The sequence below is a fragment of the Poecilia formosa genome, unplaced genomic scaffold (genome assembly GCF_000485575.1).
Source record: "Poecilia formosa unplaced genomic scaffold, Poecilia_formosa-5.1.2 Scaffold151, whole genome shotgun sequence".
Taxonomy (NCBI): domain Eukaryota; kingdom Metazoa; phylum Chordata; class Actinopteri; order Cyprinodontiformes; family Poeciliidae; genus Poecilia; species Poecilia formosa.
The window spans coordinates 16,955-43,420 of NW_006800090.1; the positions used below are offsets into that span (position 1 = coordinate 16,955).

The window sequence follows — 26,466 nt, forward strand, 5'->3', positions numbered from 1 at the left end:
GTTTTGTTTTGTTTTGTTTTTCCCCTGCAATCCAAAAGAAAAATACAAGAACATCACAGATCACAGGTTTCATTCATAGAAGAGGAGTACTTCAGTCCACTGAAGTCGTTTCATCTTACTGAAGTTTTTTTAATGCATTGTTTACAATTAAAATAGTTTCTAATAAATAACTTCCAGTCGCTCATTGGGCACAAACCACACATTAATCTTTGCAGCCAGCAGGCACTCACAAACTATTTTGGTATAAAACAGCTAAAAAAAAAGAAGCTCTTTTATACCAACATCCAAAAATAATGCATTACATGTAGAAGCACCTTTTCAAAGCATTGTACAAATCAAGGAGCGTATAAGAAACAAATTAAAAACTACACATTAACAAATGGCAATCACACTAAGTAAAAAATCTTAAACAGATACACTTTGAGTTTGGATTAGAACATAGGTGGAGTATCAGTGTTGCATATGTTTGCAGGGAAAGAATGCCAGAGTTTGGGAGAATGCAGTGGGAGAAAGCTCAGCTCTCCATAGTGCTGAGACGAGCAGAGGGAACAGTAAAATACGGAGAGGAGGAAGACCTCAGGCTGCGGCAGGAAGCAGACATATGAAAGACATCAGAAAGGCAGGGAGGAGCAAGGTTACGGATAACCTTGAATGTACAGAGAATTTCTGAATTGTGCTCTGAATTTGACAGGGAGCCAGAGGAGATGCTGTAAGACTGGGGTGATGTGATGAAAAGATTGGGGTTTAGTAACGATGTGAGCAGCTGAATTATGTGCCAGTTGAAGCTTATGAAGGGACTTTTAAAGAACACCAAACACAAGAGAGCTGCAGTCGTTGATGCAGAAGGTGACTGACGAGGCTACGGACGGTAGAAGTGGAGTGTAGGGGAAAGGAGGGATGAAGACCATTAATATTACATAATGCAAGAGCAGAAATACATCTACAGTCACAGCTGTTAAAAGCAAAGGAAAGTTCCCTTACATTTCCATCTCGTCTTTGCTAAGAAACCATGTGCGGTGTAAGCTGAGCTCTGTTTGGAGCTAAAATGTCCTGAAGCAGCAAACGGACCACTGTGAGAGGCACACAATGTCCTGATTAGGCTGATGAACTTCACCAGTGGGGTGGAGAGAGCAAACCGGGACAGAGATTTGAGAGGAGACCTGGCAGTGAACATCGACTGATCTTTGTCTTTGTAAGAAAACCACTTCACATCTGGAGAAGAGTAGGATGCATGTGGGCTGCACTTGGAGGAGCCCTTGGATTTGGACAGTCTTCATCATCTCTATTTAAAGAAATAAAATATTTAAGACCATTTTAAAACGGCGACATGCTACACTGAACAGAGGTTGAGATTCATGAAACCTATTTTACCATTTGTAAAAAACGGACATAGGACTTCCTCATGTTTTTCTCAGACTAGAGCCACCTCAGATAATTTATGAACTCGATGCATTCAGTTTAAGCGATTTAAATGACAACTTGTGATTTGTTTTACTTTTACTCTCTGTGTGAGAAGGAGAAATGGGGAGTTAGTTTTCCCATAAGTAATACAAGGATCTTGTTATCTTCTGTACACTTCTCATGAAACTGATGACCTGTATCGTCTCATCCTGGGAGTTGGATGAAGAGAATGTAAAGAATGAATCTGATTTGAACTTTCCCATCTGCACTACAGTGAAGTAATTTTATTTAAAGTTTTCCCTGTATATTCTGGACTACATACAATTTTTATGTTTCAAAATATAAGCTGCCAATGATTTTGAAACAGGATCTACATAATTATCCACCAAATAGAGATTCTCTGAGAATTAGAAAGCCTTTTTACTAGTCATGAAAACATAAAAAGGAAATATTTTCACTGCCTTGTGGCATTAGAACTCACTACAAATTGGATAAGCATAAAACAAATGCAAGTTGCACACTTATTACACTCAACACAGCATCTCACAAAAGCTTGTGATTTGGGAAACCTTTACTTTCTGCGTGAAAGCAAAAGAGCTTCCCGTTTCCTCATGAACCCAAGATCATGCAATCTTTTTTTTGTTATCCTGAATGCTTTGTTACTCCACAGAAATATCAGAGATAACTAATGGATTGTTTTTGTCTAAGGACCATTTTTCTTGGAATATACTGTCAGCACTTAAAGTGGTTGACCAATTTTTACTGCAAATACCTAAAGTGCTAATCCTGACAAAAGGCACTTAAGATTCATTTTTTAAAATATTTTTATGGCTTTTATTCTCTTAAATTTTTTTGCTGTACTCCATCATGTAAATGGACTCATGCAAATGAGCACTTGTTCCCAGTGAGAGCAATTTTGTCACTTGTAAGAGCATAAAGAATTGCATCAGGAGTGTGTAAGGGCAAAGTGAATACAATCAGGCGTGTAATTCTTTGGTCATAATGGCATTGACAAAGCGTAGCTTCAGCTTCAGCATTGACAGATTGCTGCTCTCAAGCACAGGCACTGATGTTATGTAATGAAATTCAGTCCCTGATATTCTCCTTATTTGTTTTATGAAAGTGAAGCAAGGCAGTTTGCCTGTCATATAAAACATCTTCGCAATCGTCTTTCAAAAGATCTTTATTTCAACACTGCTGTTTTTTTAAATTTTCTGCTTTGAGATCACAAGCTTTGGGATCGAAAAGCATGTTAACTTATTAACCGAGAGGCCATCATGTTGGAATTTATATTAGATCCAAGGTCCTTACAAGCGCCAAGAGCAGGAGATGACAGTGTAACACTGTTCTGTACAGAGACTGTGATTGAATCACAACTGCGGTCCAGTTGGCAACAGTGATATTGTTATGGGCTGGTTGGAAAAAGGGAGAAAGCCAGAGATGTAATCGAGGTATAATGGAGTTCTTCACAGGTCAGTGCAGAACTATTGACCTCTCGGTGGGTTCCTCTGTCTTCCTCTCATCTGCCGCAGCATTCACTACTCATCAGTGCTCTATCAGGCCGGGGTTTCTAGAGGGAGAGAGTTTGGAGAAATGTGAATCCTGCCTCCGTCCGGCCGTTTGCCCGGCTTTCACCGCTTCCATGTCTGTTTCATTTTGGTTTCAGCCTAAACCCCTTCAAGTATGCATTCAAGCATCAGTCAAAATAGCAAATAGTTGTCTAATGAGACGAGATGGTAGCGTACAAAATAATCGGGCAGCGTTCTAGCACATTAGTCTCTGTAAGAGTTTTCTCTTTATCAGCAATTTCCCCAGCTTATCCTGCTCCATTTATTATTCTCCCTCTTTCGTTAGTGTTTTACATTTTAGGTAGAGGAAGAACCATTAAATTAGAGGTTTCCCAAAAAGCTCATGTAGATTGAATTTATTTCTTTTCCCCTTTTTTTTTTTTTACTTTGCAAAAGCAGCAGCTTTTTATCTACAGTAAATAAATGATGCTTTCCAAAGTCTTGGCTACATCTCATATTACAATTCCAGTGGATCTGTTGGGAATTCCTGCTATGTTGTACACACAGCTTTGCGCTGTTAGGCTCCTTCTTGATGCTGGAGTTACAGAGCAAACTCTCAATTACACTGGAAGCTGGAAGTATGTGGTGAATATGAACAGTGGCTCTAACAGGCAGCGGCTTCTGTGGAAAGGGAGGTTAAATGTTGATCGTTTAGGATGAGCAGAGTCTTTTCTGTTGACGGATGCTGGAGATTGTTTATAAATCAGTTTGCAATGCATGAACTAGGAACTACTCTGGATATTACCTGCTGAAGAATTGTGATTATTTCTGCAATTTGATTGGTTATGAGGCAGGAGAAAAAGGAGCCACATGTCGAAGAACTTTTTCTACCATAGATATTTAAAAGTTGCATATTTTATTGCACATGAAATGTTTGAATACAGTCCCCTAAAACAGCTTGATACACCATGAGTTTCTTGTGCTTCTACGTCGTTCTTTGTATTTCAACCAGTGTTAATTTAGCTTGACTGAGGGAATTGATCACAAACATTGTTCAGTCCAGAGTAAACTGTTTAATTTGCTGGAGGCTTTTTTTTCAGATGTGTACCTATAGTCATCAGAGTAAATGCTGTGGTCCAATGAAAGACTAATAACAGAAGCAGATCTTAAAGTGGGTCTGTGGTAAAACGAACCACATTGGTTTTGTCTCTGGTTTTTCAAAATGGTTTAATATTTAGTAGGTTTTTGAACTAAATCATCCTTACAAAAAGATTCAGTTTTTTTAATGAGAATTCTTAAATTTACCTAATTCATATATATTTGTTCTGTTACAAAAGCAGGCGTTATTGTTTTTGTTAAACTTTTCATTTTAATCCAGCACAGAAACAAATGAACAAAACACTGCAAACAAATCTACTGGCCAGAACCACAATAATAATTATTATAGCTTATAATATCTTTAAGCTGAGGCCATATCCTGCTTCATATACATTTGTCACTCATAGTTACGAGTTTTTGCGATGTCAGCGCTGTCTGACTGAGGAGATGGACAGATTCTGGACATAACAGTCTAATCTCTGTTTTCACATAAACAGAGACTCACTACTGCCCGAGGACAACCCCAGTCCACCTGCGGACTCCACTGTCCTCGTTCCAGAAACCCCTCAGAACCTGCTTGTGGAAACAAAACACATTTTTCAAAAGTATTACATTTATTTTCTTACTCTTCCAGTTCAGTAAATTGATTTAATTTCGCAGGGCTTAGAACTGCAAGGTGTCTGGAATCATCCATTTCTTTCCGAATCCACTTCTTTGATGTCAACAAGAAGGTAGATTGATGGGCAGCCTGGGCCTGTGTACTTTAGGCATGTTGATAGGTCTTCACAGACTTGTCGCTAAAAGCCACTGATAAGTGGACAGCGCCAAAAAGCATGTAGATTGTCATCGGGGCAAATCTCTGAGTGCAGGATTCTTAAACTGTCTGACAGAGTTTGACACTTGATTTTGAAGGTCTGGAGAAGTATGGAGAAAAGTGGAAATGGAATAAAACAACTGTATTTCTTGGCTTAATTCTATAACCTTTTATCTAAATGCTTTGTCCTTTCTTTGTCCTCCCTAATGTCCATCTTCCCCCCCCTAGTCTTTTTTCTTGTCATTCCTTTTTTTTCTTCTTCCCTCATAATTTCCTTCCTTCGACTTTCTGAATTTTGCAGGTTCAATACTCAATACGTGCTCACAGTAGAAATACAATACCAAGTATAGACTCGTGGTTAAATTTAGTGTTTCAAAGTTTAATGTGAACATAGATGACTGAGAACTGAAAAATTGAGTGTGAAAAAAGTTGAACATTTCATATAAAAACGTGTAGAAATGCTGTGTGCTTTTTTGTCTATGTTTTGGATAATTATTATACCAGTTATGACAACCAGTTTTGGGCATTTTAAAGAGATCATGACCTTTGAATCACAGATCCTCCATTATACTGAACAGTGATCTTTAGATTACATAATATTCATCCTTTACATCAGAGCCAGCTGGATTATTGGTTGCCAAAAATGTTAATTTGGTCTCATTTTACAGTCTCACACAGTTCCAGTAGTTCTAGTGGACTCTACAGTGTTTGTGACGGTTGGACAGAAAAGCATTTTTCTGCTGCACATCACTGAAAACAACTGTTTGACATGTAGATGACCTCCCATGATTGTGGAGACTTGTTGATCCTGTGCCAGATTTTGCTGTAATTCCCCACAATAAACTTTGGGGTTCGATTCGCATCCTTTACCATCTTCTTCACTGTGCCTGGTGGGGGAAAAAAAAAAAAATCCTTCCACTAGTGGTCAGTGGTTGGAGTAAATGAGCCAGTGTGTAATAACCTAAGGGAAAAATGAATCATCAGAAGAAATGCATATTAAAGTTTAACTGTAAAAAAAGATTCAGTGACATTTATTTTGTCAGATTCGCAATATGTCCACTAATTTTCCGCTAGTGGCTTTGTACAGTGTGGATGGATGGAGATTGAAAAGGCTTATTCATTTTCTTTAAAGAATAAATGTGTCCAGAATAAAGGTGTGACATGTTGCTGCTGCTGCAATGACAGGAGAATGTATTTTTAGGCTTTTTTGCCTTGACTATGGAGTCCACTGGTGGTGGTTTTGTTTTGTTTTGTTTTTTTTACTGTATTTTTTCTTCATAGATGAATTTAAGGTGTTCTCTTGTCCGGCAGTTTGGACCACATTTACTGCTAAAGAGAGCAGGAGATTTAAGCACCATGACTGCTTAGAGGAGCACCAGCTGAATATTGAGAGGATAAGAGATGGGTTCGTGTAGTAATTTGTTCTATTCATGCTACATTACACAAGCAGTTGTTGAGCTAAAGCACTTTAAAGAATCATTCTTTTATGCAATTGTACCCGCTACACTGGAGAAGCGGCACCGTTTCTGCCACTGATGGTTTGGTGAGAGGCTTTATTTCAGTTAAATTAACTTAAAGCCGTGCAGTGTTATTCGGGTCCACAGGCAGAGTTTTTCTGTTTGCCAGAGAAACTTTAAAAGCGCTCCCAGAATCCCATTCCCTTTGAGGCTGCTCTCGCTCTAGTATTGGAAATATTCCTGTGATCCCCAAGCTTCTTTAGTAACAGAGCGAAACCATCAGCAGGGCGCAGGGAGGGGACGGTTGACATTAATAAATCTCCAGCTTGAAACCAAGACCAATTATGTGAGATGTTACCATGGCTTATTCTTTTCTTGTAGGGGAGCATCCAATTATCAGCTGATCTGGGGGTTTCCAGGAGATTGTGGCAACTGTCACTTGTAATTTAACTTTCACTGTGATGATGGAAAAATGTAACTAACCGACGAAATTGACGGCTTTACCGAATAGTGCAACATCAGGTCAGTTTGTGTTTGCTCTAATGAGATCGATCTGAAAAAATATATCAGCAATTTATTTATTTATTTATTTTTGCTATTTATGTTTCGATTTCTACACAAATCCAAAGGTGTGATGCTCCAAAATAATCCCCCTTTTGAGTTAAATAATTAATATTTGAATGCCTTGGCACTCTGAGCACTCAACCCAAATGTGAAATTCCTTGTTTGTGCACACAACCTTGGCCGATAAACTCTGATTTCATTGTCCATGGACTTGGCAGAGTCAACCAGTTCAGCCTTTTCAACATTACAAACTGCACCTAGGTAAAAAGTAACAGCAGCAGATGTGCCATGGCAGTAAAAGGGCAACAGAAAGACCATCTGACTGCATACTTCCACTCCAACTAATGTTACGTTACCACTTTAAGACAGTCTCTGCTCCAGCTTCAGGCATTATTGAGCCTGTAACCAACATCTCAAAGTGATGCGAGGCAGGACCGATGTAGTTCACCTCGATACTAATGTCTGCTTCAGGGGATTCTGCAGGGAAAAATCCTCCACCTCAGAATAACACCTTGTGTCAGTTGGCCTATGAAATGTGTCTCTATTTAACTTTCTGCTCTGAACGGCTCTGGCCCCAAACTTATTGACTTCAAATAGAAGATGAACACAGCTACCTGGAATTTACATGTGCACCCTGAGAAAGATGTGTGTGATCTGATCTTGGTAACCCAACATGTTTTGATGATTTTATGTAATTTAGGGTAAAATTGATCACATTTGTGGCATGTGATCTGAAGAATTTGTGTCTTTCGAGTAGGGGTGGGCAGATCAATCCAAAATATAGTGATGGCACCAAGTCGGTAAGTTGAAAGTTTTGATTTACTCTCAAGTTATAGATCTTTTATACTTTATTGAGGACAAAATGCATACCAATTTGTTTTGTTTTTCTATTGTTTCTGTCTTATCATTACAGTGGGTACAGTCTTATTTTGCCATTGTGATCAATCAGCTCAGTCTCTTGTTTTGTTCAACAAGTCATTTAACTTGTCTGAGTTTCAGTTGCATTTGAAGGTGGTAGCTTTGGAGGAGGGACTTTTTTTCTTGGTCAGCACCTTCTCAGTTCACGTTGATAGAAAACTTGCTTCCCTATATTTAGTAATATCGGTATTCCAGTTGACTACAGTTTATGTTCGACTTGTTTTTTGGTGATCTCTAAACAAAATATATTATATTTATTTAAGGTTCTCATAGTAATTGTGGGTTTTTTTTTCTATGTTGTATTTTTATAGTTCCTAAATCTTTACTTTTTACAAATATTTTGAGACTTGATCCAGTATCTCAAAAATAAAACTCTAAATTTGGTCAGAAGACCACTGATGAAAGGCATTTTAGGATCAATATAACCTTGGATGTTTCCTTTTATAGAATATTTCAACTACGGCGGAATGAAGCTTTAAAAAGTGACTCAGCTGCACACAAGTTTTTATGATCCATTGGCAAACAGACCACTAGGGGGCAATATGTAACCTACTGTGTCCTCTCGGCACTGGTTCCAGAGGTGGGCTTCACTTCTCTGCACTGTCACTGTGGGTCTGCGACTACTGTCCGCAGATCCACGATCTATGTGTGGGAGAATTGTAGACACGCCCTGAGGCAAGGCTACATTTCATACAGGCAGGAATTTGAACGCTTGAACTGCGACTCATCAGATCCGCCCACACATGCAGAACTAAATGAGGAAGATGATTCTTTCTGGGCACTCGCTGTTCTTACTCAGACCTGACCCAGACCTACTTCAAAGAACATTTCAGGGACAAGGACTTGATGTAATTATTCTTCCGTGAAACAGTTTAAGTATTCACAAAGATTTATCAATAACTCAACTTTTATCATCTCAGCGATATGTTTTCATAGTATTTTTTTTTTGTTAAATGTGAGTATTACATCATCTGTTATATATATAAAATGCTCTGTATTTCCCTGTGCTCTTGAACTAGTAGACTCTTTACTAATTTAAACTCCTGGTTTTATAAGCAATCTGATGTAATAGTCGAGTTCTAGCTGCTCTGCCTTCTCCCCCCTCACCCCCCCTGCCAAACGCCCACCCTTTCTATAGGCTACAGTAAATGTTTTTGCTATTTAGGCACACTCTGTAACAGTGGAGCGCTTCACATGTGAAAGCTCTCGTGTTCAAAAGTCCTCTGATTATCAGAGCCCAGATGATGCAGGGGAGAGGAAGAAAAAGACAAACATGTGGAAGCACGTATGCATTACCTTGCGTGACAACAGATGCTTATTCTGGTGAAAGAGAGTAAGGAATGAAAAGGCACCTGCTAGATAAATAACAGGTCCACCCACAGGAGCACAGAAGTTGTGAAATTCATCTTCATTTCTGGCCAAATTAAACCTGTTTGGTCTACTTTGTGGCCTCTGCACAGAGATTACATCTTACCACTGATGGATACTGTACCGTATTCTTTTACAATTTTTACATTTTCTAATCTAATTTTTGTCTCGCCGTGTGTACTTGTGATACAGTGAGCTCATTTTTATCATGGCGACGGGGATATTTTTCTTATAGCAATTACCTTTTTTCATTTTAAAATGTCATTTGTTCAGTGATCCATTTCTACATTTAGTTTGCGTTTCATTCTCCTATAATATTACCCAACATTTCCTGACAGGAAAGAAATTACCTCAGGACAGACAGCTCTAGCTAAACTAGAAATTTCACATTATCTTCACGCTAAGCACAAACTTTCTCTAGTTTATTTTCATCCGAATGAAAAATTGTGCTAATTTTCACTTGTCTCCACTTTTGTGCATTTCTCTCTTGATATATCACACTATAGCTTTAATAAGCCTTTAAGAGACATTTTCTATAAAATATAACCCCGGTCTCCTCAGGAAATGGGAATGAAATTGATTTATATTTCTATATTTTAAAAAAAAAGAAGAATAATTTTATTATAATAACAAAACAAAAGAAAATAAATCACCAAGAGAAAAGTGACAACCACACAACAGACACAAGCCAGACAATTAACTAATTAATTTTTAAATAAAACTAAAAATATCTACATACCACAAAACAGAAGAACAAAAGACACTGGTCATGACATGCAGATTGGAGCAGATGATGGCTACAGTGAATGGCTGTTGAGAGGGGGTGATTAGTGAAGTGAAAAAAAACGGTGAGTTTTGAACTCTGATGCATTACAGTTGGCTTTCCACATGAACCAAGGCAGCTGAGGTTAAGATGACAGAAAACAGACACGGCTTATAACTGCACAGAGCACAGCTAAACACAAGTGAGGCCAAAGGCACGTATAGAGACTTAAATCTCAGGTGTGACTTCATATAAACGCTCTTATACTTTGCATGATTCCCTAACAACAGTCCCTTTATCATGTTCTGTTTACTATGAATACAACACGGTCTTTAATAACAAATGTCACCTTTTTTTTATTTACAGTTAAACGTATTAAATCACCACAATGAGAATGGGGTTTTTGTTGTTCACCTTCTCTATAGCAACATGTCGGACGAGCTAGATCCACCTGGTGGTGGAGGCAACGACCAACCATCTATCAAGACAATAAAATCTACATCCTGGCGCTTCGGAGATTCTCTGAATTCATAAAACCACGTAAAGTTATGAAAGTAGTAAACTACCACCACCTGTCAGCCAGTACAATGGTTGGTTACCATGGAGACTGAGCGTAGACTACTTGACTGATATCATTTTCACATTAAAGAAGCATTTAAAATTACTGAATACATGTCTGTACTCTGGAGGGTTTTTTATATATCGCATCATATCATCCTGTGTCTTTGAAAGTTAATGTACCATTTACGTGAGTGGAGTGTACAAAACCTAAAGAAGTTAATGTGGCTGATCTCTTACATATTAGCTCTGTAAGTTATCTAATTAATTTTAATCCTAAAACATTTTCATACAATGAAATAAGCGATAGTTCAGTTCTGTTTATTTTAGCACAAATTCACAAAGTCGTTTCAAGGGACTTTTTACAAGACTAGCAGCACCAATATATATGCAATTCATATGAAATTATGTGTAATCCAACGCATTTCACATCCAATTAAATCAAACCAAAGGGAAGTCATTTAATAATGGAGCAAGAAAGATGGTGGAGAGCAAGATACATCAAGTGTAAGTCATGAACACAAAAACACAAACTGCATTTTAAAGCACGATCTAGCCCAGAAAGCTTAGAGCAGAGTGTTCCAGGAAATGATGCAGTTTTGTTTTTAGAAGTGTTTTTCTGTAGTCTAAAATGGTAAAATGTTTTCTGTGCTTTTTGAAATGTTGAGGATTTTATGCTGTTGCTCTGTTTTGTCAAGTCTTGTGTGGTGCACCTCAGGGTGCAAGATCTCTGACCTAGATCTGTAATGAGCCAAGCATTTTTTCAATGGGAAAAGAAAAAAGCTGCTTCTTCTAAAAGCAAATAAAAAGAATCTTTAAACCACTTTTCCATCTCTGTATTTAGCGAGGGAGGGCCATTGCGAGGAAGAGTAGCCTGCTGTCGTCTCTTTCTGCAAACGCTTTCGCAAAGCGGTTGCAGCGGCTCCTGCATAATCTGTTGTAAGTTAAGCGTCACTTTCAGTGTGTAACACAATGGGCGGTTGGGAATCAATAACCTACCAGGGAGTGTGTGCGCGTGTAAGGAAAATAGAAGCTTTGCATATATCCAACCGAGTGGAGAGAGTAATTTCCTTTCTTTGGCACAAAGCACTGATCCCTGCGACATGGTTCAGTATTTAGGTAGAAAGCACAAAACATTTTACACTCCATAGCCTTTTTATCGAGGATAGTTGGCCAGTGCCAGATTGGATTCTTTTTTTTTTTTTCCAGCAAGACACTTTGAATCTTTAACTTATTCATATGGAAAAATTCGTAACCGAGAAAGAAAATAAACAAAAGCAGTGCAATCATTTTTGCTGCATTTTGTGCTGGACGGTCTGTGGGCCTTTGTCCACTGACATTGTTAAAGTAACAAATTGCAGTGAATGTTTAAAAAGTAAAATCACTTTAATTCATGGTGCCTTACAAAATGAACATTATCACATTTTGTCACGTTAAACCCACATACTTTATTACATTTGATTGAAATTTAACTTGATAAACCATCACAATGAAGAGCATTATTATAGGAAGATACAATAAAAACTTCAACATTGTTTTCAGCCCCTTTTATGCCGATTCCTCCAAGTAAAACTGAGTGCAATTAATTCCCTTCATTGTTAGTATGTTCACCCGTATGTAATTTAATCCTAGTCCAGTTAATCTGTGAATGCTTGAAAATGTTCAGAGCACATAAGTGAACAAAGCAGAATTGGAATAAAAAAGCTTGAACTTTAAACATCTTAACATATTATTCAATACATCATCCAAAACTGGAACGAATACGTTGCAACATATCCACACCTGAAAATATAATTTTCCTCTCATCTCACAATTGGGCGCTACTTTTTTCTCAGTCCTATTACAGAAAAAACTCAGATAAAGCATAGAGAAGCTAAAAAAAAATGCAGAAAAATCAATAATCTATCAGTGTAATCTATCGATCTATCTGATAGATTGTATTGGGTCTAGTGGCCTGTAATCGAGAGTGGTCAGACCACAAAATGGGTAATGAGAGAGGGGAAAGACACGTGGCAAAGGGTCATCAGGCTGGGACTTGAACCTGTGACGGCCGCGTCGAGGACCAAGGCCTCCATACATGGGTTGTGTTTTACCCCTGACACTCTGCTGCTCACAACCAGCCAAAAATGTTTATTGGTCGGACACATTAGTTCCTCTGATTTTGCAGGGACAGTTCGCTGCACGCTGAGTATCTTGTGCCCTTTTGCATTCGTGTGCAGTGGTGCGTTCATCCGCTGTGGAAGGCTCTGATTTACAACACTTGACAGCCATTGGTGGGAAGAGCAGCGTTTTTAATGTATGACATGCTAGCTATCCTTTCCCTTTAATGACAATGCTGTACTTCTTACCCGTCTGGTTTTTCTGACAGAGGAACAAGGCTGCTGACACTGAAGCCCTTTGTTCTGTTCTGTTTTTTTTTTTTTCTGAAGAAGGCAAAACTAAGTTTACAATTGATTTTCCAGATCCTGTTTGGCTGCAGACATTGTGGACAGACATCTGACCCTGCAATCAGCCTTGCATATTTACTGTCAACACAGGGTCAGCTGGCATTTTTTTCCCCCATCTTTATTTTGACGATCAACCCGGCCTCTTTACATTCTTAGCTTGTGCTGATCTCCTGCTGTCTTGTCCCACTTCAATCCTTGATGAGTTTGTTTGTACAGAGAGGCTCCTCTTCACAGCCTCATTGCACAGAAGTCCTATTCTCATCATTCTCGGTGTGTGAGTAACGTTGACTTTTGTTTTTCTCCCCACCATCTTCAATCAGCGAACCCATTTCAGCACACACGGCACCAACACAGACGGAAATTTTGGCACACCTTCTCTGATGTCCAGCGGGAAGACATTTCTGGCCACCTTTTGAATTGCTGGGAATGGACGCATCAGCAGTTGTGGCGTATTTGTGGTCACTTTGCATATCTCGTCACTTTTAACGTGTACTTACATCCTAGCAGAAATGTCTTCTTTTTAAAATGTACGCATCTGAACTTTAGCTACGTAGCAATCTGAGGGAACAATTTGTGCAAATTTATTTTAGAGAGCACCTTTCATGCATGCAGGTATTCATGGAAAATGCATATGAGTTCAGCATATCAAAATATGTAGCTATATTGGGTTTCAGCGGGACTAAATCAGCACCCAGAGCATATATGTAAATCTCTAATTCTATGCATCTTGCAAAATAGGGTATGAAATGTTTCATTTAAATATAAAAAAGTGGACAAATTTTATTAATTTAGCCTTTGAAATGACTAAAGATTTTGCCCCAAAGACAAAAATCACACATCACTCGATGTGTTCCTCCTAAATGTGTGTGAAGTTTCACTGTAGTCACTCCTGATTACTGTCAGACTTGCAGAATGAAGTCATTTCTTAAATAGAACCTGTCTGACAACATGAAGTAGGCTACAAGATCTCAAAAAGCAACACATTGTCCCCTAATATAAAGAAATTTAAGAACAAATGGAAAAATCTATCTGGAAAGAGTTACAAAACCTTTCCTAAGGGATTTCCAGAGTCATGAAACACAAACAGCAAAAACATGGAGGAATGAAGAAGCTCACCAGGAGTCTCCAGTCAGCCAAGACATTCAGAGTGCATCGATGACACAACCAGGAGGTCACAGAGTAACGTCTTAAGAACCGAAGGCACACTTACTAAAGATTAACTGTACTTTATTTTTGAAAAACAAAGTGCACTAATCGTGGAGAATAATTCTTTGAAATGCCAACAATCAAGATGTCTCTGATCAAGTTGTGTAAGTGTGTGTGTGTGTCCATTTGCTTGTAAAGCGCGAGGCTTCTTGTTACACCCTGAGGGGCTGACGGCTGAGCTGCATGGGAGAGGTGCTGCAGCATTTACCACCTGCTTTGAAATAAGCCTTCTGTGCAACTGCGATAGTGTCATGTGAAGTGAAATGAAAGCGATGGCTGTGCATTTCAACGGCTCCTGTTTTTAGACTAATCTTTTCGTGGCATTCCTACTTTTATTAGATTGCGTACAAGTGGTGAGTGGGGAGGCAACGAGAGGAGGCAGAGTGGGGTTGACAGGCAACAATTGTCATATTCATTTCTTTCTGACAAGTCGCTGGCTCCCTGGGATATTTCCATTCATGCAGCATGTAGACTCGGCTGATGTCCAGGTTTTGGTATCAATGCATGACAACTAACCGAGCTACTTCTGTCTCTTCAAATATACCTGATCAGAACCTACATTTAGTTGGAAATAAGTCGACAGCATTCTCCTAAATCAGTTAAGATAACTGAATCATTTAAGAATTTAAGTCCAAACCCTCAAAACTCCTAAAATATCCTGTCTTTATTCCACTTGTTTTTATTTTCCATGTAGCCAAGCTGCTACTCTGAAATGTCTGGCTCTGCAGCAGTAACTGGATGCACATCACACACTGACCCCCTGCCGTGCCCCAAAGCTGCCTTGGGTACTCTCAACAATAAGATGAATCAAAGAGAGAGGATTTCATTTTTGTATCTTTCATCATTTCAGCCACCTTATAAAAGCTCTAACGCCTCGTACTGAGAGAAAATTTCTGTAACATGTTTTTTTTTCTCCCCCCTTCTCACTGACAGTCTGATTTTACAGGGAAGAAAATTACTTTCCCTTTAAACATGACTGGTCTTGTCAAATTCAGCATAGTGTGCAGTATCCTGGCCCAAATTTCTGCTTTCTCTGCCTCGTACGGGTTCCTTCCCGTGTAATCTTGTAAGGTTTTAGGAAAAAAAAAATAGCTTGAATTAAATGCATTAAATCTGGATTCCTCACATACATTCTAAGTCATTCTGAGGCCACGGCGAATTGAAGAAACAATTGTCTTTCTCAAAAAATCTACAAAGTGTGTTTAATTTTCCAACTGGCATTGGGGAAATCCAAATACAACCTTATTAATTTATTCTGGTTATCATTCTTTATTTAATTTTCTCCCAACAGAGCGTGTCAGCTACTGGCTTTAGCTTTTAAATGTCAGACAAAATCAGTTTATGATGTTATGAACCAGTCTGGCCAGGCCTCTGCCTTTGGCTGCAACTCCGGGTTAAATTGCACCAAACCATGATGTTCCTCCTTCAGGCTGGTACAATTAAAGGCCAAGTGAAAAGAGCATTCCATATACTTTCTCACTCTGAGCCCTTCCAAACCGCAAGAGCCAATGCTTAGGCACTATGCTCTCATGGAAAATTTGCTAGCAGTCAAAGCTTCGGAAAACAAAGCCGCCAGATCAGAGGGGTACTAAAACCTTTTCTGCTGTTAAGGTGAGATTTCAAATTGGGATCTCCCTTTCACCTTTGGGAGGTTTCCTGGGTGCATGCTAGACCCTGTGGGATCCACAGTTGGAGTCTCACTGGGGAGATGGATGTCTCCATCTTCCTAAAACTCTAGAAAATGGATAGGTGGATGAACCTCCATTATGCAGTGGAACCCTGTCTATTCATGGCTCAGTATTCACAAATTTTGCTGTGGAACCGTGGAACGCTACTGCAAAGTTTTCAACAAAAATCTGCATATTCGAAGATGGGTTGTTTTTTTGTACAACATTTCTAAAATATTCTAAAGAAAACTCAACTTCTAAAGTTGTAATATTTAGTATTTTGTTTCTTGAAAAACTATTGGATGGCTTTTAAAAAGCAGCCAATCACAGACCTCTGTGCCGCTGAATAGCTATATGGTATAGGGGTCACCAACTCCAGTCCTCAAGGGCTACCATCCTGCAACTTTTAGATTCACCTCTGCTCCAAAATGTCTGAATTCCCTCACTAGCATTCATTCCTCTCTGCAATAGGCTGGAAACGAGCAGTTTATTTGATCCAGGTGTGTTTGAGCAGAGACGCATCTAAAAGTTACAGGATGGTAGCCCTCGAGGATTGGAGTTGGTGACCCCTGCTATAGCCTATACCCCAAAAAGCGAAGATGAGAAAAACTTTAGGTACTAGTTTCTGCAGTTGTGCTTGGACAGAAAGATTTTCTGACCCCTTGGAGGGCGCTCAAAGCCTAAGCATTGACCATTAGGTTTTGAGCTCGATTGTCGCTTTAGTATTAAAACAGAACACGATATAAGAGACGGTGGGTGGCTCGTTGGTAGGACATGTGTCCGTTATCCTCAATGCAGTTGTCCTAGGTTTGATTTCTGGTCTCCAGCTGTTTAGTCTTCCCGTTCTCTCTTTTTTATTTCCTTTCTTATTGTTCAATAAAGGTCACTCGTGACAAAAAAACCTTTTAAAAAAAATTTGATGGTGACCAAAATGAACTTATATTAGATTATCATTTTTTTTCCTGTACACACAAATAACATGTAATGAGGGTGTATCATACAGGACACAACGGCTTCAGAGATGTTATACAATTTAAGTCTATTTTTTTCCTTCCATCTAGGCCTGCATAAAAAAACATTTTTTCAGATGCATCAACAGACAAGGCCAGACAAGAAACAGCATAACAGCAGCTTACAAGGCTTAACCACTGCAGGGGAAATAGTGACTACTCAAACTATTAACAGAAGCCCACTTTAAAAAGTCAGAACAGTTTTTTGAAAATGGAAGAAACATGCAAGTGAAACAGTTCAAATTTTCCTGTAGTTTCCATTTGTTGTCCACTAAAATGGTGCATTGCTAAGGAAATATATGAAAAGGTCCTGGGTTTTTCATCTTTTTTCTGCAGAAACGGTCATGTTTTTCATGTATATATTAGGTTCTGAAAGGGGTCAAGATCATTTATATTGCACATTTCAGCAACAAGGCATTTCAAAGTGCTTAACATGATAAAAACATAGCACATTAAACAAACAAGAGAAACATTAATTTTCAGTGGCAAAATAAAGAGAAATAATGAAAAGCTGCAGTCAAGATTAAAACTGATGTTCTCGTTGCGAAAACATGTAAAATAAATTTGCACCGTGTTTTGTGATATTTTTCAGCTGTTCTGAATGTAATAAATTATTAGTGAATCACAAAAGGCTGCGCTTGTTAAGATTTTAAACTCCCTCAACTCTTTTGGACAGGGGTTTATGGGAACATCATTAAAGATTAATAGAATTAAATGACTATGGTGTCTCCCCTGCTCCAAACTCTAGTAAAGATGCTTATTCAGGGACACGGGGATTGGATTAGGTTGCTGCTAAACACTGAGAACTGCGGCAGAAATGCAGTAAAGCTGACGGAGAACAAGCTGTAAGTTTGTTGGTGAGTGTGATTCATTGGACTGTTGACCTTCCTTTAAGGGAGATGATGAATAACCTGGTATCAGACCCCAGGCATCAGGCCCCGCTCTCCCTCTCAGCTGTCTGCAGCTTCACCTTCAGCTCACATTCAATCACTCTGGCAGCCTTTGCCTGATAAATACCCACCATATGGCTACCTTCCTCACCTCTTGCTCTGTGCTGAAAAACAAACAACTAAATGTCAGTGCAACAGCAATGGTGCCAACCCATCCTCCCATAAGCACAATATCCCTTCCAATCCCCCACCCCGCAATCCTCTCCCACCCACCCATAATAGCCTGCATTACTGCAGTTAATGGAGGAGATGACAGACAAATTGGTGCACCGCTGCCCTTGCTGGAGTACTTGAAAATGAAAATGAATACCACTGGTATGGTTGTCTTATTTTTAAAGCACACTTTAGAAAATAAAACCTTTCTCATCTAATATTTTACATATGGTCATTTTCGTTAGGCAAGGCTGTTTCACTTCATAACATGACACAAGAATCCTCGTAGTCCATAAGAGGTCTGTATTGGCCCACAGAGACGTTGTCTTAAGCCCCGCAGAACATGCTGCTGGCATGTCTATAAAACAAGCGCGGCCAGTTATAAGTCCTACGGCATTTCTGTTCAGCCTTGGGGATCTTGGCTTGGCAGAAATTAGCTTGAGGGTCTTCTGCTGAATTCACAGATGCACACATCATGCTTAAGGTTCAGTAATATTTCAAAGAGCATGATACATTTTTGTAAACAAGAAAAAAATGATTGTCCAAGTATGCAGCAGGAGCATTTAGAGACACCTGTTATTGATATATTTTTGGACAAAAGTTGAAGTTTTGTACTTGTAGAGGAGTGAAAAACAAGTTATAGGTAAATAAAAACAATAACTAAGAAAACAGGCACCCCAACATAATTTTTCATTTTTCCGTGCAATTCCACACACAACCGCTAGGGGCGCTGCCGCGTTGGTGGCATAAAGAAGATTGAGCACACAAGAAGAATAAATCTTCTGGTTGAATGTGAAGGAAGCTCAACGTGTGTGTCTCGTCTTCCTCATACCACAGGTCAGTATAAATGTGCTTTTATGCATATATATTAGTTCTCTTGAAGAGTCGAAAATGTTCTTAAATCGAATCTCAACTAATGAGTGACATAGTTTGTTTTGTGATTGTTATTGTGTACAAAAACGGGACTTGTTCTGAAGGCTAATTGGAGCTATTGCTAACGGACTTCTACACGTGTGTGAGCTAGCTGAGGAGCTAGCTGAAGGACTGCAGAGTTCATTTGACTTGTGTTTTGTAGTTAAATACAAAATGTCTCAGAAAAGGGGACAAGGTATTGTATTTAAAGCAGTAACTATAAAATTAATATGGTTTAGAGAAGTAGAAGATATTTGTGAATTAATTTTGTCATTTGATGGGATTCATAATGCTAAATGGAGCATGTTAAAATAAAAATTGTTTGGTTTAAAGGAATATTACAGCCATTTCTGATGCAATGAAGCTAATGGTTCTCTACTGAAGTATGCAATACCTGAAGTATGTTGTATATGAAGTGTTATAACAGAAGAATAAATCTTTAGGTTGAATGTGAAGGAAACTCAACGTGCGTGTCTCGTCTTTCTCATACCACAGCATCACACGTTGAGGGAAGATAATTCTCTACATTACCCTCAGTCATCCAAGGTTGCAGGGTAACATACTGACAGATGACAAACGGTAAAAATCAGTGTAAAGGAGTGTTTTCTTAAATGAAGTTGAACAAACAACAGCTGTTATCACATAGATGATCTAGCTGTTGACATCCTGCTGCAGCTACCTGTGTTAACCATTAGTTACTCTGTGTTGTGCTCCCTTCCTCCACCTTCAGGTTGTTTCTTTCCTTTAATCAAGATCCCAATTGTTTCATAATCCTTGGCTGAAGTGTTTCATACTAATTGGGGGGAGAAATCTTTCCTCTTCACCAGTTGATTTCCACAGAGCTGATCTACATTTCCTGTGTAGATTATTACTGCAGCAAGTGCTGAGTTCATCCTTTTTCTGTGCTGCAAATATCCATCTGACATTCCAGGTAAAAAGTCTTATTTTCTCTCTTTTCTGCCATAGATAGTGACGGCTCTTAAGATGTAAAAAAAAAAAAAAAAACAGTAGGGCCATTATCCATACACGTAAGCACATATCTGGTATTTCTTCAGTGAAAAAGTGCTTTTAAAATTTATTTTTTTTCTTCATCTGCATCTAGACACAGGGGCATGGTGTTGCAGTAATGAGACCTCCCAGAGAGCAATTAGCTTTCTTAGTTTTCCTTGGAAACATTCATTAATTATGAAGCCTTAATATGAATGAACACATTATTCCATGGTGCTACGTAACGTTTTAATGTTGCTATTTAAATGCAAATTTTGACTTAATGACCCCAATTGAAATGCAATGAATAGTTTCAATTTTGATGTTTACGTGTTTTTCATGTGTCGATATTGTTCCAGCCGTGGATACTGGTCACTCACTTTAGTAAACAAAAAAAGCAGTAGAAGAAAACAGCTTTGTGTGTACTGTGGCAATCACACCCACAGTGTATTATTCGCTGAAAATATCAGATTGACATCAACACAAAAAGTCCTTTTGTGAATTGATTGTGAAATTAATTCAGCGTAATAAGTGTCAACATAATAGTGTTATTAAATTGTCCCCCTATCATGCCAACCATAATTGCGTCTGGCATAAAGGTTATAAAAAGGACTCTAAAGAGCTATTGAATATTTCTTCTCAGAATTTCCACATCCACATCATGCCTCGCATCATGGTGGGCCCCATCGCAGACTATTGAACACATGTCTCTGTTCTAACCTTCGCCAAACCTCCGGTCCCTGCAGGGCTTGTGTCGGTCAGAGAGGGTTGTAATGCGAATAATCAGACGCTTTAACTTTTATGTAAATAGCTTCGACTTATGAATCTTTAAAGAGGTGATGTCAAAGACAAAGGGGTGGCAGCACGAGGGAGGTGAATGAACAGCACTATCAGGGATGTTAGCTCTAAATCTGATTATCCAGTGCTGCTTTGAAAAGATACGGTCGTACAATTAGTCTTTTTAGAGATGCCACTGTCAAAGCTGGGTAGGGATGCACTGAATTGTCGCTTGCCTGTTTCTGAGTAAAAGGGTAACGTCTTACTTAAGCACTGTCCGGTGTGATGTTCTTAAAGTATGATGACCTTGAGTAAAAATACCACAGTTTTACTGAACTTACACAAATGCTTCTAATACGATATATAGATTGCTTTTATTTAAACCAGACAAGCAGTAATTATTTAAAATTTTGCCTAAATGACCTATCACATTGTTTGGAGCATCTTTTTGCCCCCTGACCTTAAGGTCCTTTAATAAATTTCCCATTAGACTCAATTTTTTTGATGCTCGTCTCATTGGCCTAAAAAGGAGTTTTATATTTAAGGTTTTGTAAATGATATTTCAGTAAATTTCTCCATTCATTATTTCTTTAGTAATAGGAAATGTACTGTTGTTGCATACTGAAAAACAACCCTACACTACACTTACTAGACAGAAATATGCTGCACAACACAAGAATTAAATTTTAGACTTATCTTCTCAGACTCTATTCTCTCAATTTTTTTTTGTTTTGCCCAAATGTTCAGCAGGAAACTTTAAACCTGCTTTAACATGCCTTCCCTTCAACAGTGGAGTATTGTGCCGAGTGTCGATTGCAGTTGAATGTGCAAAGTGTTTCTGCTAAAGCCAGGTCTTTTTCGGAGTCTCTGTTAGTGGTCCTTTTCTCTTAAACAAACATGATAACTATCTTATTTTACTCTTATAACTGGTTTATGGTGAAATGATGGGCTTACTTATGCGTTCTGAAGCAAAGACATACACCTGTCACCGATGTCATCACCACGCTTTACGAGCGGCTTTGACACATCTATATGATGATACTCATTATAAAATGCCTCCTTTGTGATGCCTTGATAATTACAAATCTTTTTATAGACCTTTGTGTTCAATACTTATTCCTTATGCTATACCACAGCATTGCACATAACTTTGTATGGATGAATAACTTGGGTGTCACCAACATCAAGTATTGACTTGATCTCAATAGTCACATCAGAAACATCTCTACTGACAGAAACATTTATCTTTTCAATACTTATTCCGGTCTTCAACCTGTAACACTATTACATCACAATGTAGGTTTAAAATGTAACTTTCCTAAAGGAAGATGTCTCAGTTAAAGACTTTAAATTAACTTTCAGAATGTAAATGAAATTTTAAGCCTCAAGTCCTTATGGGTTATACAATACAAAGTCAAATAAAAAATAAAATACCTTGAAACTGCTACCTGGTCTATTCTATGTCTTGACAGAGAGAATATGAAGAAATAAACACTCATCCTCTTGTGCTTAATGACCCAGTTTAAAGGTAAAGGAAAGGAGCAATTGTTATGCCTTAAGGTGTGAAGAAGCAGCATCCATATATTGACTGCAACAGATTAACAGTGACATACAGATTAACAGCATTGCTCAGTTGAGCTAAACGTAATTACTGGCCTGCGTCTTGTGTTACCCGAAGGCTCCCACATCTAGATTCACACACACATCGTAGACACAAACAGGTATATACCATATAACGTTGTTGCTGCAGCAGAATGATTTTATGATTCAGGTCAACAGGAGGCTTCAGGCACCAAAGCTTCCTTTCTTTCACGACTTAATTTGTGAAGAATAATGGCTCCGTTGTACAGAGGGACCCAAGTGTGTCGGTAATTTTAAACAAAAACTGTTGGTGCAAAGAGCTGGGCATCCTCTGTGAATAATTATCAAATTAATTCTACTTAGCAAGTACAACAATTATGCATGTGTTTGCTTTGAATAAGCAATATATGTGAACACTACAGCCCTATAACATCATGATGTACATTTCAAATTTCTAAAATATACAGAACTGAAGAAAAGCCTCATGTCATCCTACATTTCTTTACGATGCTTTCAAGAACTTAGAAGTTCATCTCATCTTTAACATGTTCTTGACAAAGATAATGACTTAAGTCTGGAATTTGGGCTGAAGTCGGTCTCAAAAATGTAGACTTCAGACTTGACTAAGAACATTACTGTGAAGATACAAGACCTGACTCAGACTAGAAGTCTGGGAATTGAGTCTGAGCATTATTTAGTAAAGCCCAAAATTCATTCATATCCATAAGTTGAAATTTAAAGTAATGTTGGTAAGTACATTAAACAGTATTTATATTTATATTTAAGAGAATCCCAGTCTCCCAGACTCCTGACTTGAATCTGTTCATCTTAGCTATAATATATGTCATAATGTTAGATATCTGAACTGAACCTGGCATAACATTATTGGTATGTAAGGTTTAGTTTTTTTGTGCTTTATGTTTTTATCATGTAAATCACTTTAAATTGCCTTATTGCTAAAATGTGACATATATATAAAACTTGATATTTAAAATAAATTTACTTCCTGCCCTGTTCATGCAGAAATTACACTATCAGTCATCCAAACACTGCTGTGCCACCCTGTCTGTTAGATTTTGACACACCTTGGTACATGTCTGCAGTTTGCTCTTGACAGAAAATGCTTTAAATACAAATTTAGAATGTGGTTCCCTAACGATTTAACAAATTGTTAGAATAACCAGCGAAAAGAAATCCCTATAAGCTCTCCATAGTGCAGTATCTCGATAACATGAACATGTATTAACAAGTGTTACATCATTGGAGATAAAGTTGATTTGTCAGAATAAAAGCCCTTCCTATTTGATTCACATCTTCACCCATTTCAACTATTTTCAATTAGAGTAAATGGTGCCAAGCTACAGCTAAGTCAGCCGCAGTTTTAAATGTTTTTCACTGCTATGATTGCCTAGTACATTTTTTTTTGTCTATGCAGAAAAACTGTTGTCTCTTTCTATTTAGTCCGATACGGATTTAGTGTTTATAATTATTCATATCACCTCTTAATAAATTTACAAAAGCTGGTTTGTTGACTTTGTTTTCTGTTTTTGAGGATTTCAATAAATACCCAAGAAACAAAGGTCATGAACTGTTCAGTTTAAAAATGGGAGAGCATGTTTGCATTTAGAGCATCCCTCTTCTGTCTTTGCCTGACTTCATCTTCGCTTTTTGTAATTGGGACATGATTGGATTAAGACAGGAAATGAAGAGGACAGAGAGGGGCTGCTAAACATAATCCACTTTCAGAAGTACAATTTCTCCAGTGCCACTTATTTTTGAAGAAATTAATTCAAATGAGGTTCTCGAAAGACCGTTAGTCTTGTAGACAAATAGTCTAATTTTATTCTGTTCTCGTGGTAAAAGGTGATGGCTCTTTTGTACTTTCCAGCAGATAAAAACATGCTGATTTACACTCATTTGCTCAGTTTGTTTTATTTTAAAAGTTTCTGAGTTGTTGTTGGAGAGAGAAGCAAGAAATAGGAGACCATCTTACATAAAGGTTTATTCTTGTGTATCAAAGATCCTCACTCTCCATGTTGCAGACATTGTGCCTGATCTTGCAACAAAAGCCGTATGAAAATAACCATGCCTCTGGTTATTTTCATAACCAGAGGCATGGTTATGAAAATAACCATGCCTCTGGTTATGAAACTTTTTTTTTTTGAACTTCTTTCAAAAAAAAAGAACTTCTTTTTTGAACTTCTTTCAAAAAATCGGCAGAACACAGAGGCCGGGGTAAGTCTTCAACATGATGCGGTTCTGTAAGAAAACAGCATCTGAGCTTAGATATTTTGCTGCTAACTCTTTGATTGTTTTCCTCTTTGTGTTGTGGCACAGATAGGATAACACTGACTGGAGAAATCGCCCCCCTGTCAAAACTCATTCACTCGCTGCAAATTAATTCCTGTCTCTTTCCTTTTGCAGCTGAATGAAAGTTTGAAGCGTAAATGAGACACCCTCCAATTTAGGCGGTTCTCTTTGTGGAACAGGGGGTCATTCGTACGAGGAAAACCAAGCAGATTTTCTGATTTAACAAAGGTCTACATTTTACTTCAGCAAATGCAGTCATGTCTACAACTTCTTAATTGGGTGTGTTAAACAGCCTTGTGTGAAGACTTAAAATATTTACATAAACAATGCATTATATAAAAAGAGGGAAATGTGTTTATTTTGAAGAAATTATATTTTTTAGGATTAAGGTTGATACTGGGAGCTACAGCAGAAGCATTGTGTAAATTGTCAGAAACTGTAGCTTGTGGTCATGAAGCCAGAGTAAATTTCTGGCTACAAGAGTGCATGGGGGAAACTTTGAAACATGGCTCTAATAATAAAATGTTAATTTTATTTTAATCCAGTCCAAGTTGCTTTGTGTGAGGAAGCCAACCAGTGTCAGGCCTATTATTGCCCACAATTATCACTCACTGAGTGATGCATAACTTCTGATTTAACTGAAATCATGTCCTGAGAAAATATGAATAATTTGATCAGAAAGCATAAGGCAAATGTAAGGGTAGGGGGTGAGAGGTTCGGTGCAGCTCGGAGAAAGGAGCGTCTGAGAGCAGGCAGACAGAGGGGAGAAGGCGATCAGAGCTGCGGATGACAACTGTGGAGTTTGGCTTGATTCCAGGTGAATGTGCACTTGAAAGGCCAGATGCCTTGAGGAAGAGAGATGCTTCAGAGTCTGAAAATCTCCAGAATTCAAGTGCTGAGCTGGGATACTGATTAGGTGGGTAACTGGGAAACCTAGGAAGAGGCTGAATGTAACATTTCTGGAAGGAGATCTTTATTTTTCCTATGTGTCCTGTCTTGGCATGTCAGGCAGTTTTGCTATCCATGCATGGAAATGGTGTCTTAATTGGTTAGTTGACATTATGAAATCAATTCAACTCACTTTATTTAAGGTCCACTCGTATGTGTGTGTGTGAGTGGGAGAGTAATATTTGTGTGATTGCAGGTGTGTACATCCAAAATGCATTAAAACTAAGGCTGGAGGTGATATTTCAGAGAACCCACTGCTGACAGTGGAGTCTCACCCACCGCAACCCCAAATCTCTATGCGTCTTAGATGCAATAAGATTGAGGCGCAAGACGGGTCCGAGGGGAACACTGCCAGAGGTTGCAGTAGACTTTTTTTTGTTGTCATCTTGACTGACACGCTCACAACCTATATTTAAATGTCAGTTTTTAAAATGATAATGACATAGTCAATTGCATTTAATTAAATTTGGTTTAATTAATATTCAACATGCTGAACCGATGAAGTGTCCTCACACATTGAGGAGATGAATATATTTAATCTATATATATCATATATCTCTGCAGTGACAAGTTTTGAAATCAGGGAACATTTCACAAAGTGAAGTGATCAGAAGTCGCCAAGACTGTCTGAACGAGGGGCAAACTGGTCCCACAAACACTCAGTGGGAAGAAACTCCCACAAAATACACATGTGCAAACTTCTCGTACATACAGATACGATCACACCCATACACTCAAATACTCAAGTGTTCAGCAGTAACTGTTAATGTGCACAACTTGGATTAATATTAATGCACAATTACAGTGACTAAGCAGCCCACTGTCAGAAATGCCTAGTTTCCTTCTTAGCAGCTTCCATCTGGTTCAGCTGCAGCAGATGCACTCCAAAGCCTCCATAACTCTTCAACGCACTCAACTCCCAGATAGCAAGATGCATTGAATTTGGTGTCTGGGTCAGAGATAATAGTCTTGTTAAAATTGATTTTAGGTGGTACCCTCTGACCACCAGCAGCAGGCAAGGCAGATGAACAACAGAGACGGATGGAGCAGGGACCAAACTGGCAACCCG

At 38.4% G+C, this 26,466-nt stretch overlaps 1 long non-coding RNA gene across 1 annotated transcript; it reads left to right on the forward strand.

Annotated features, from left to right (window-relative positions):
• Nucleotides 1-12,890: 12,890 nt before the first annotated feature.
• Nucleotides 12,891-13,458, forward strand: LOC107837556 (uncharacterized). Its single transcript, XR_001663574.1, has 2 exons — nt 12,891-12,987; nt 13,217-13,458. It is a non-coding gene; the product is annotated as an uncharacterized LOC107837556 (long non-coding RNA).
• The last annotated feature ends 13,008 nt before the right edge of the window (nt 13,459-26,466 follow it).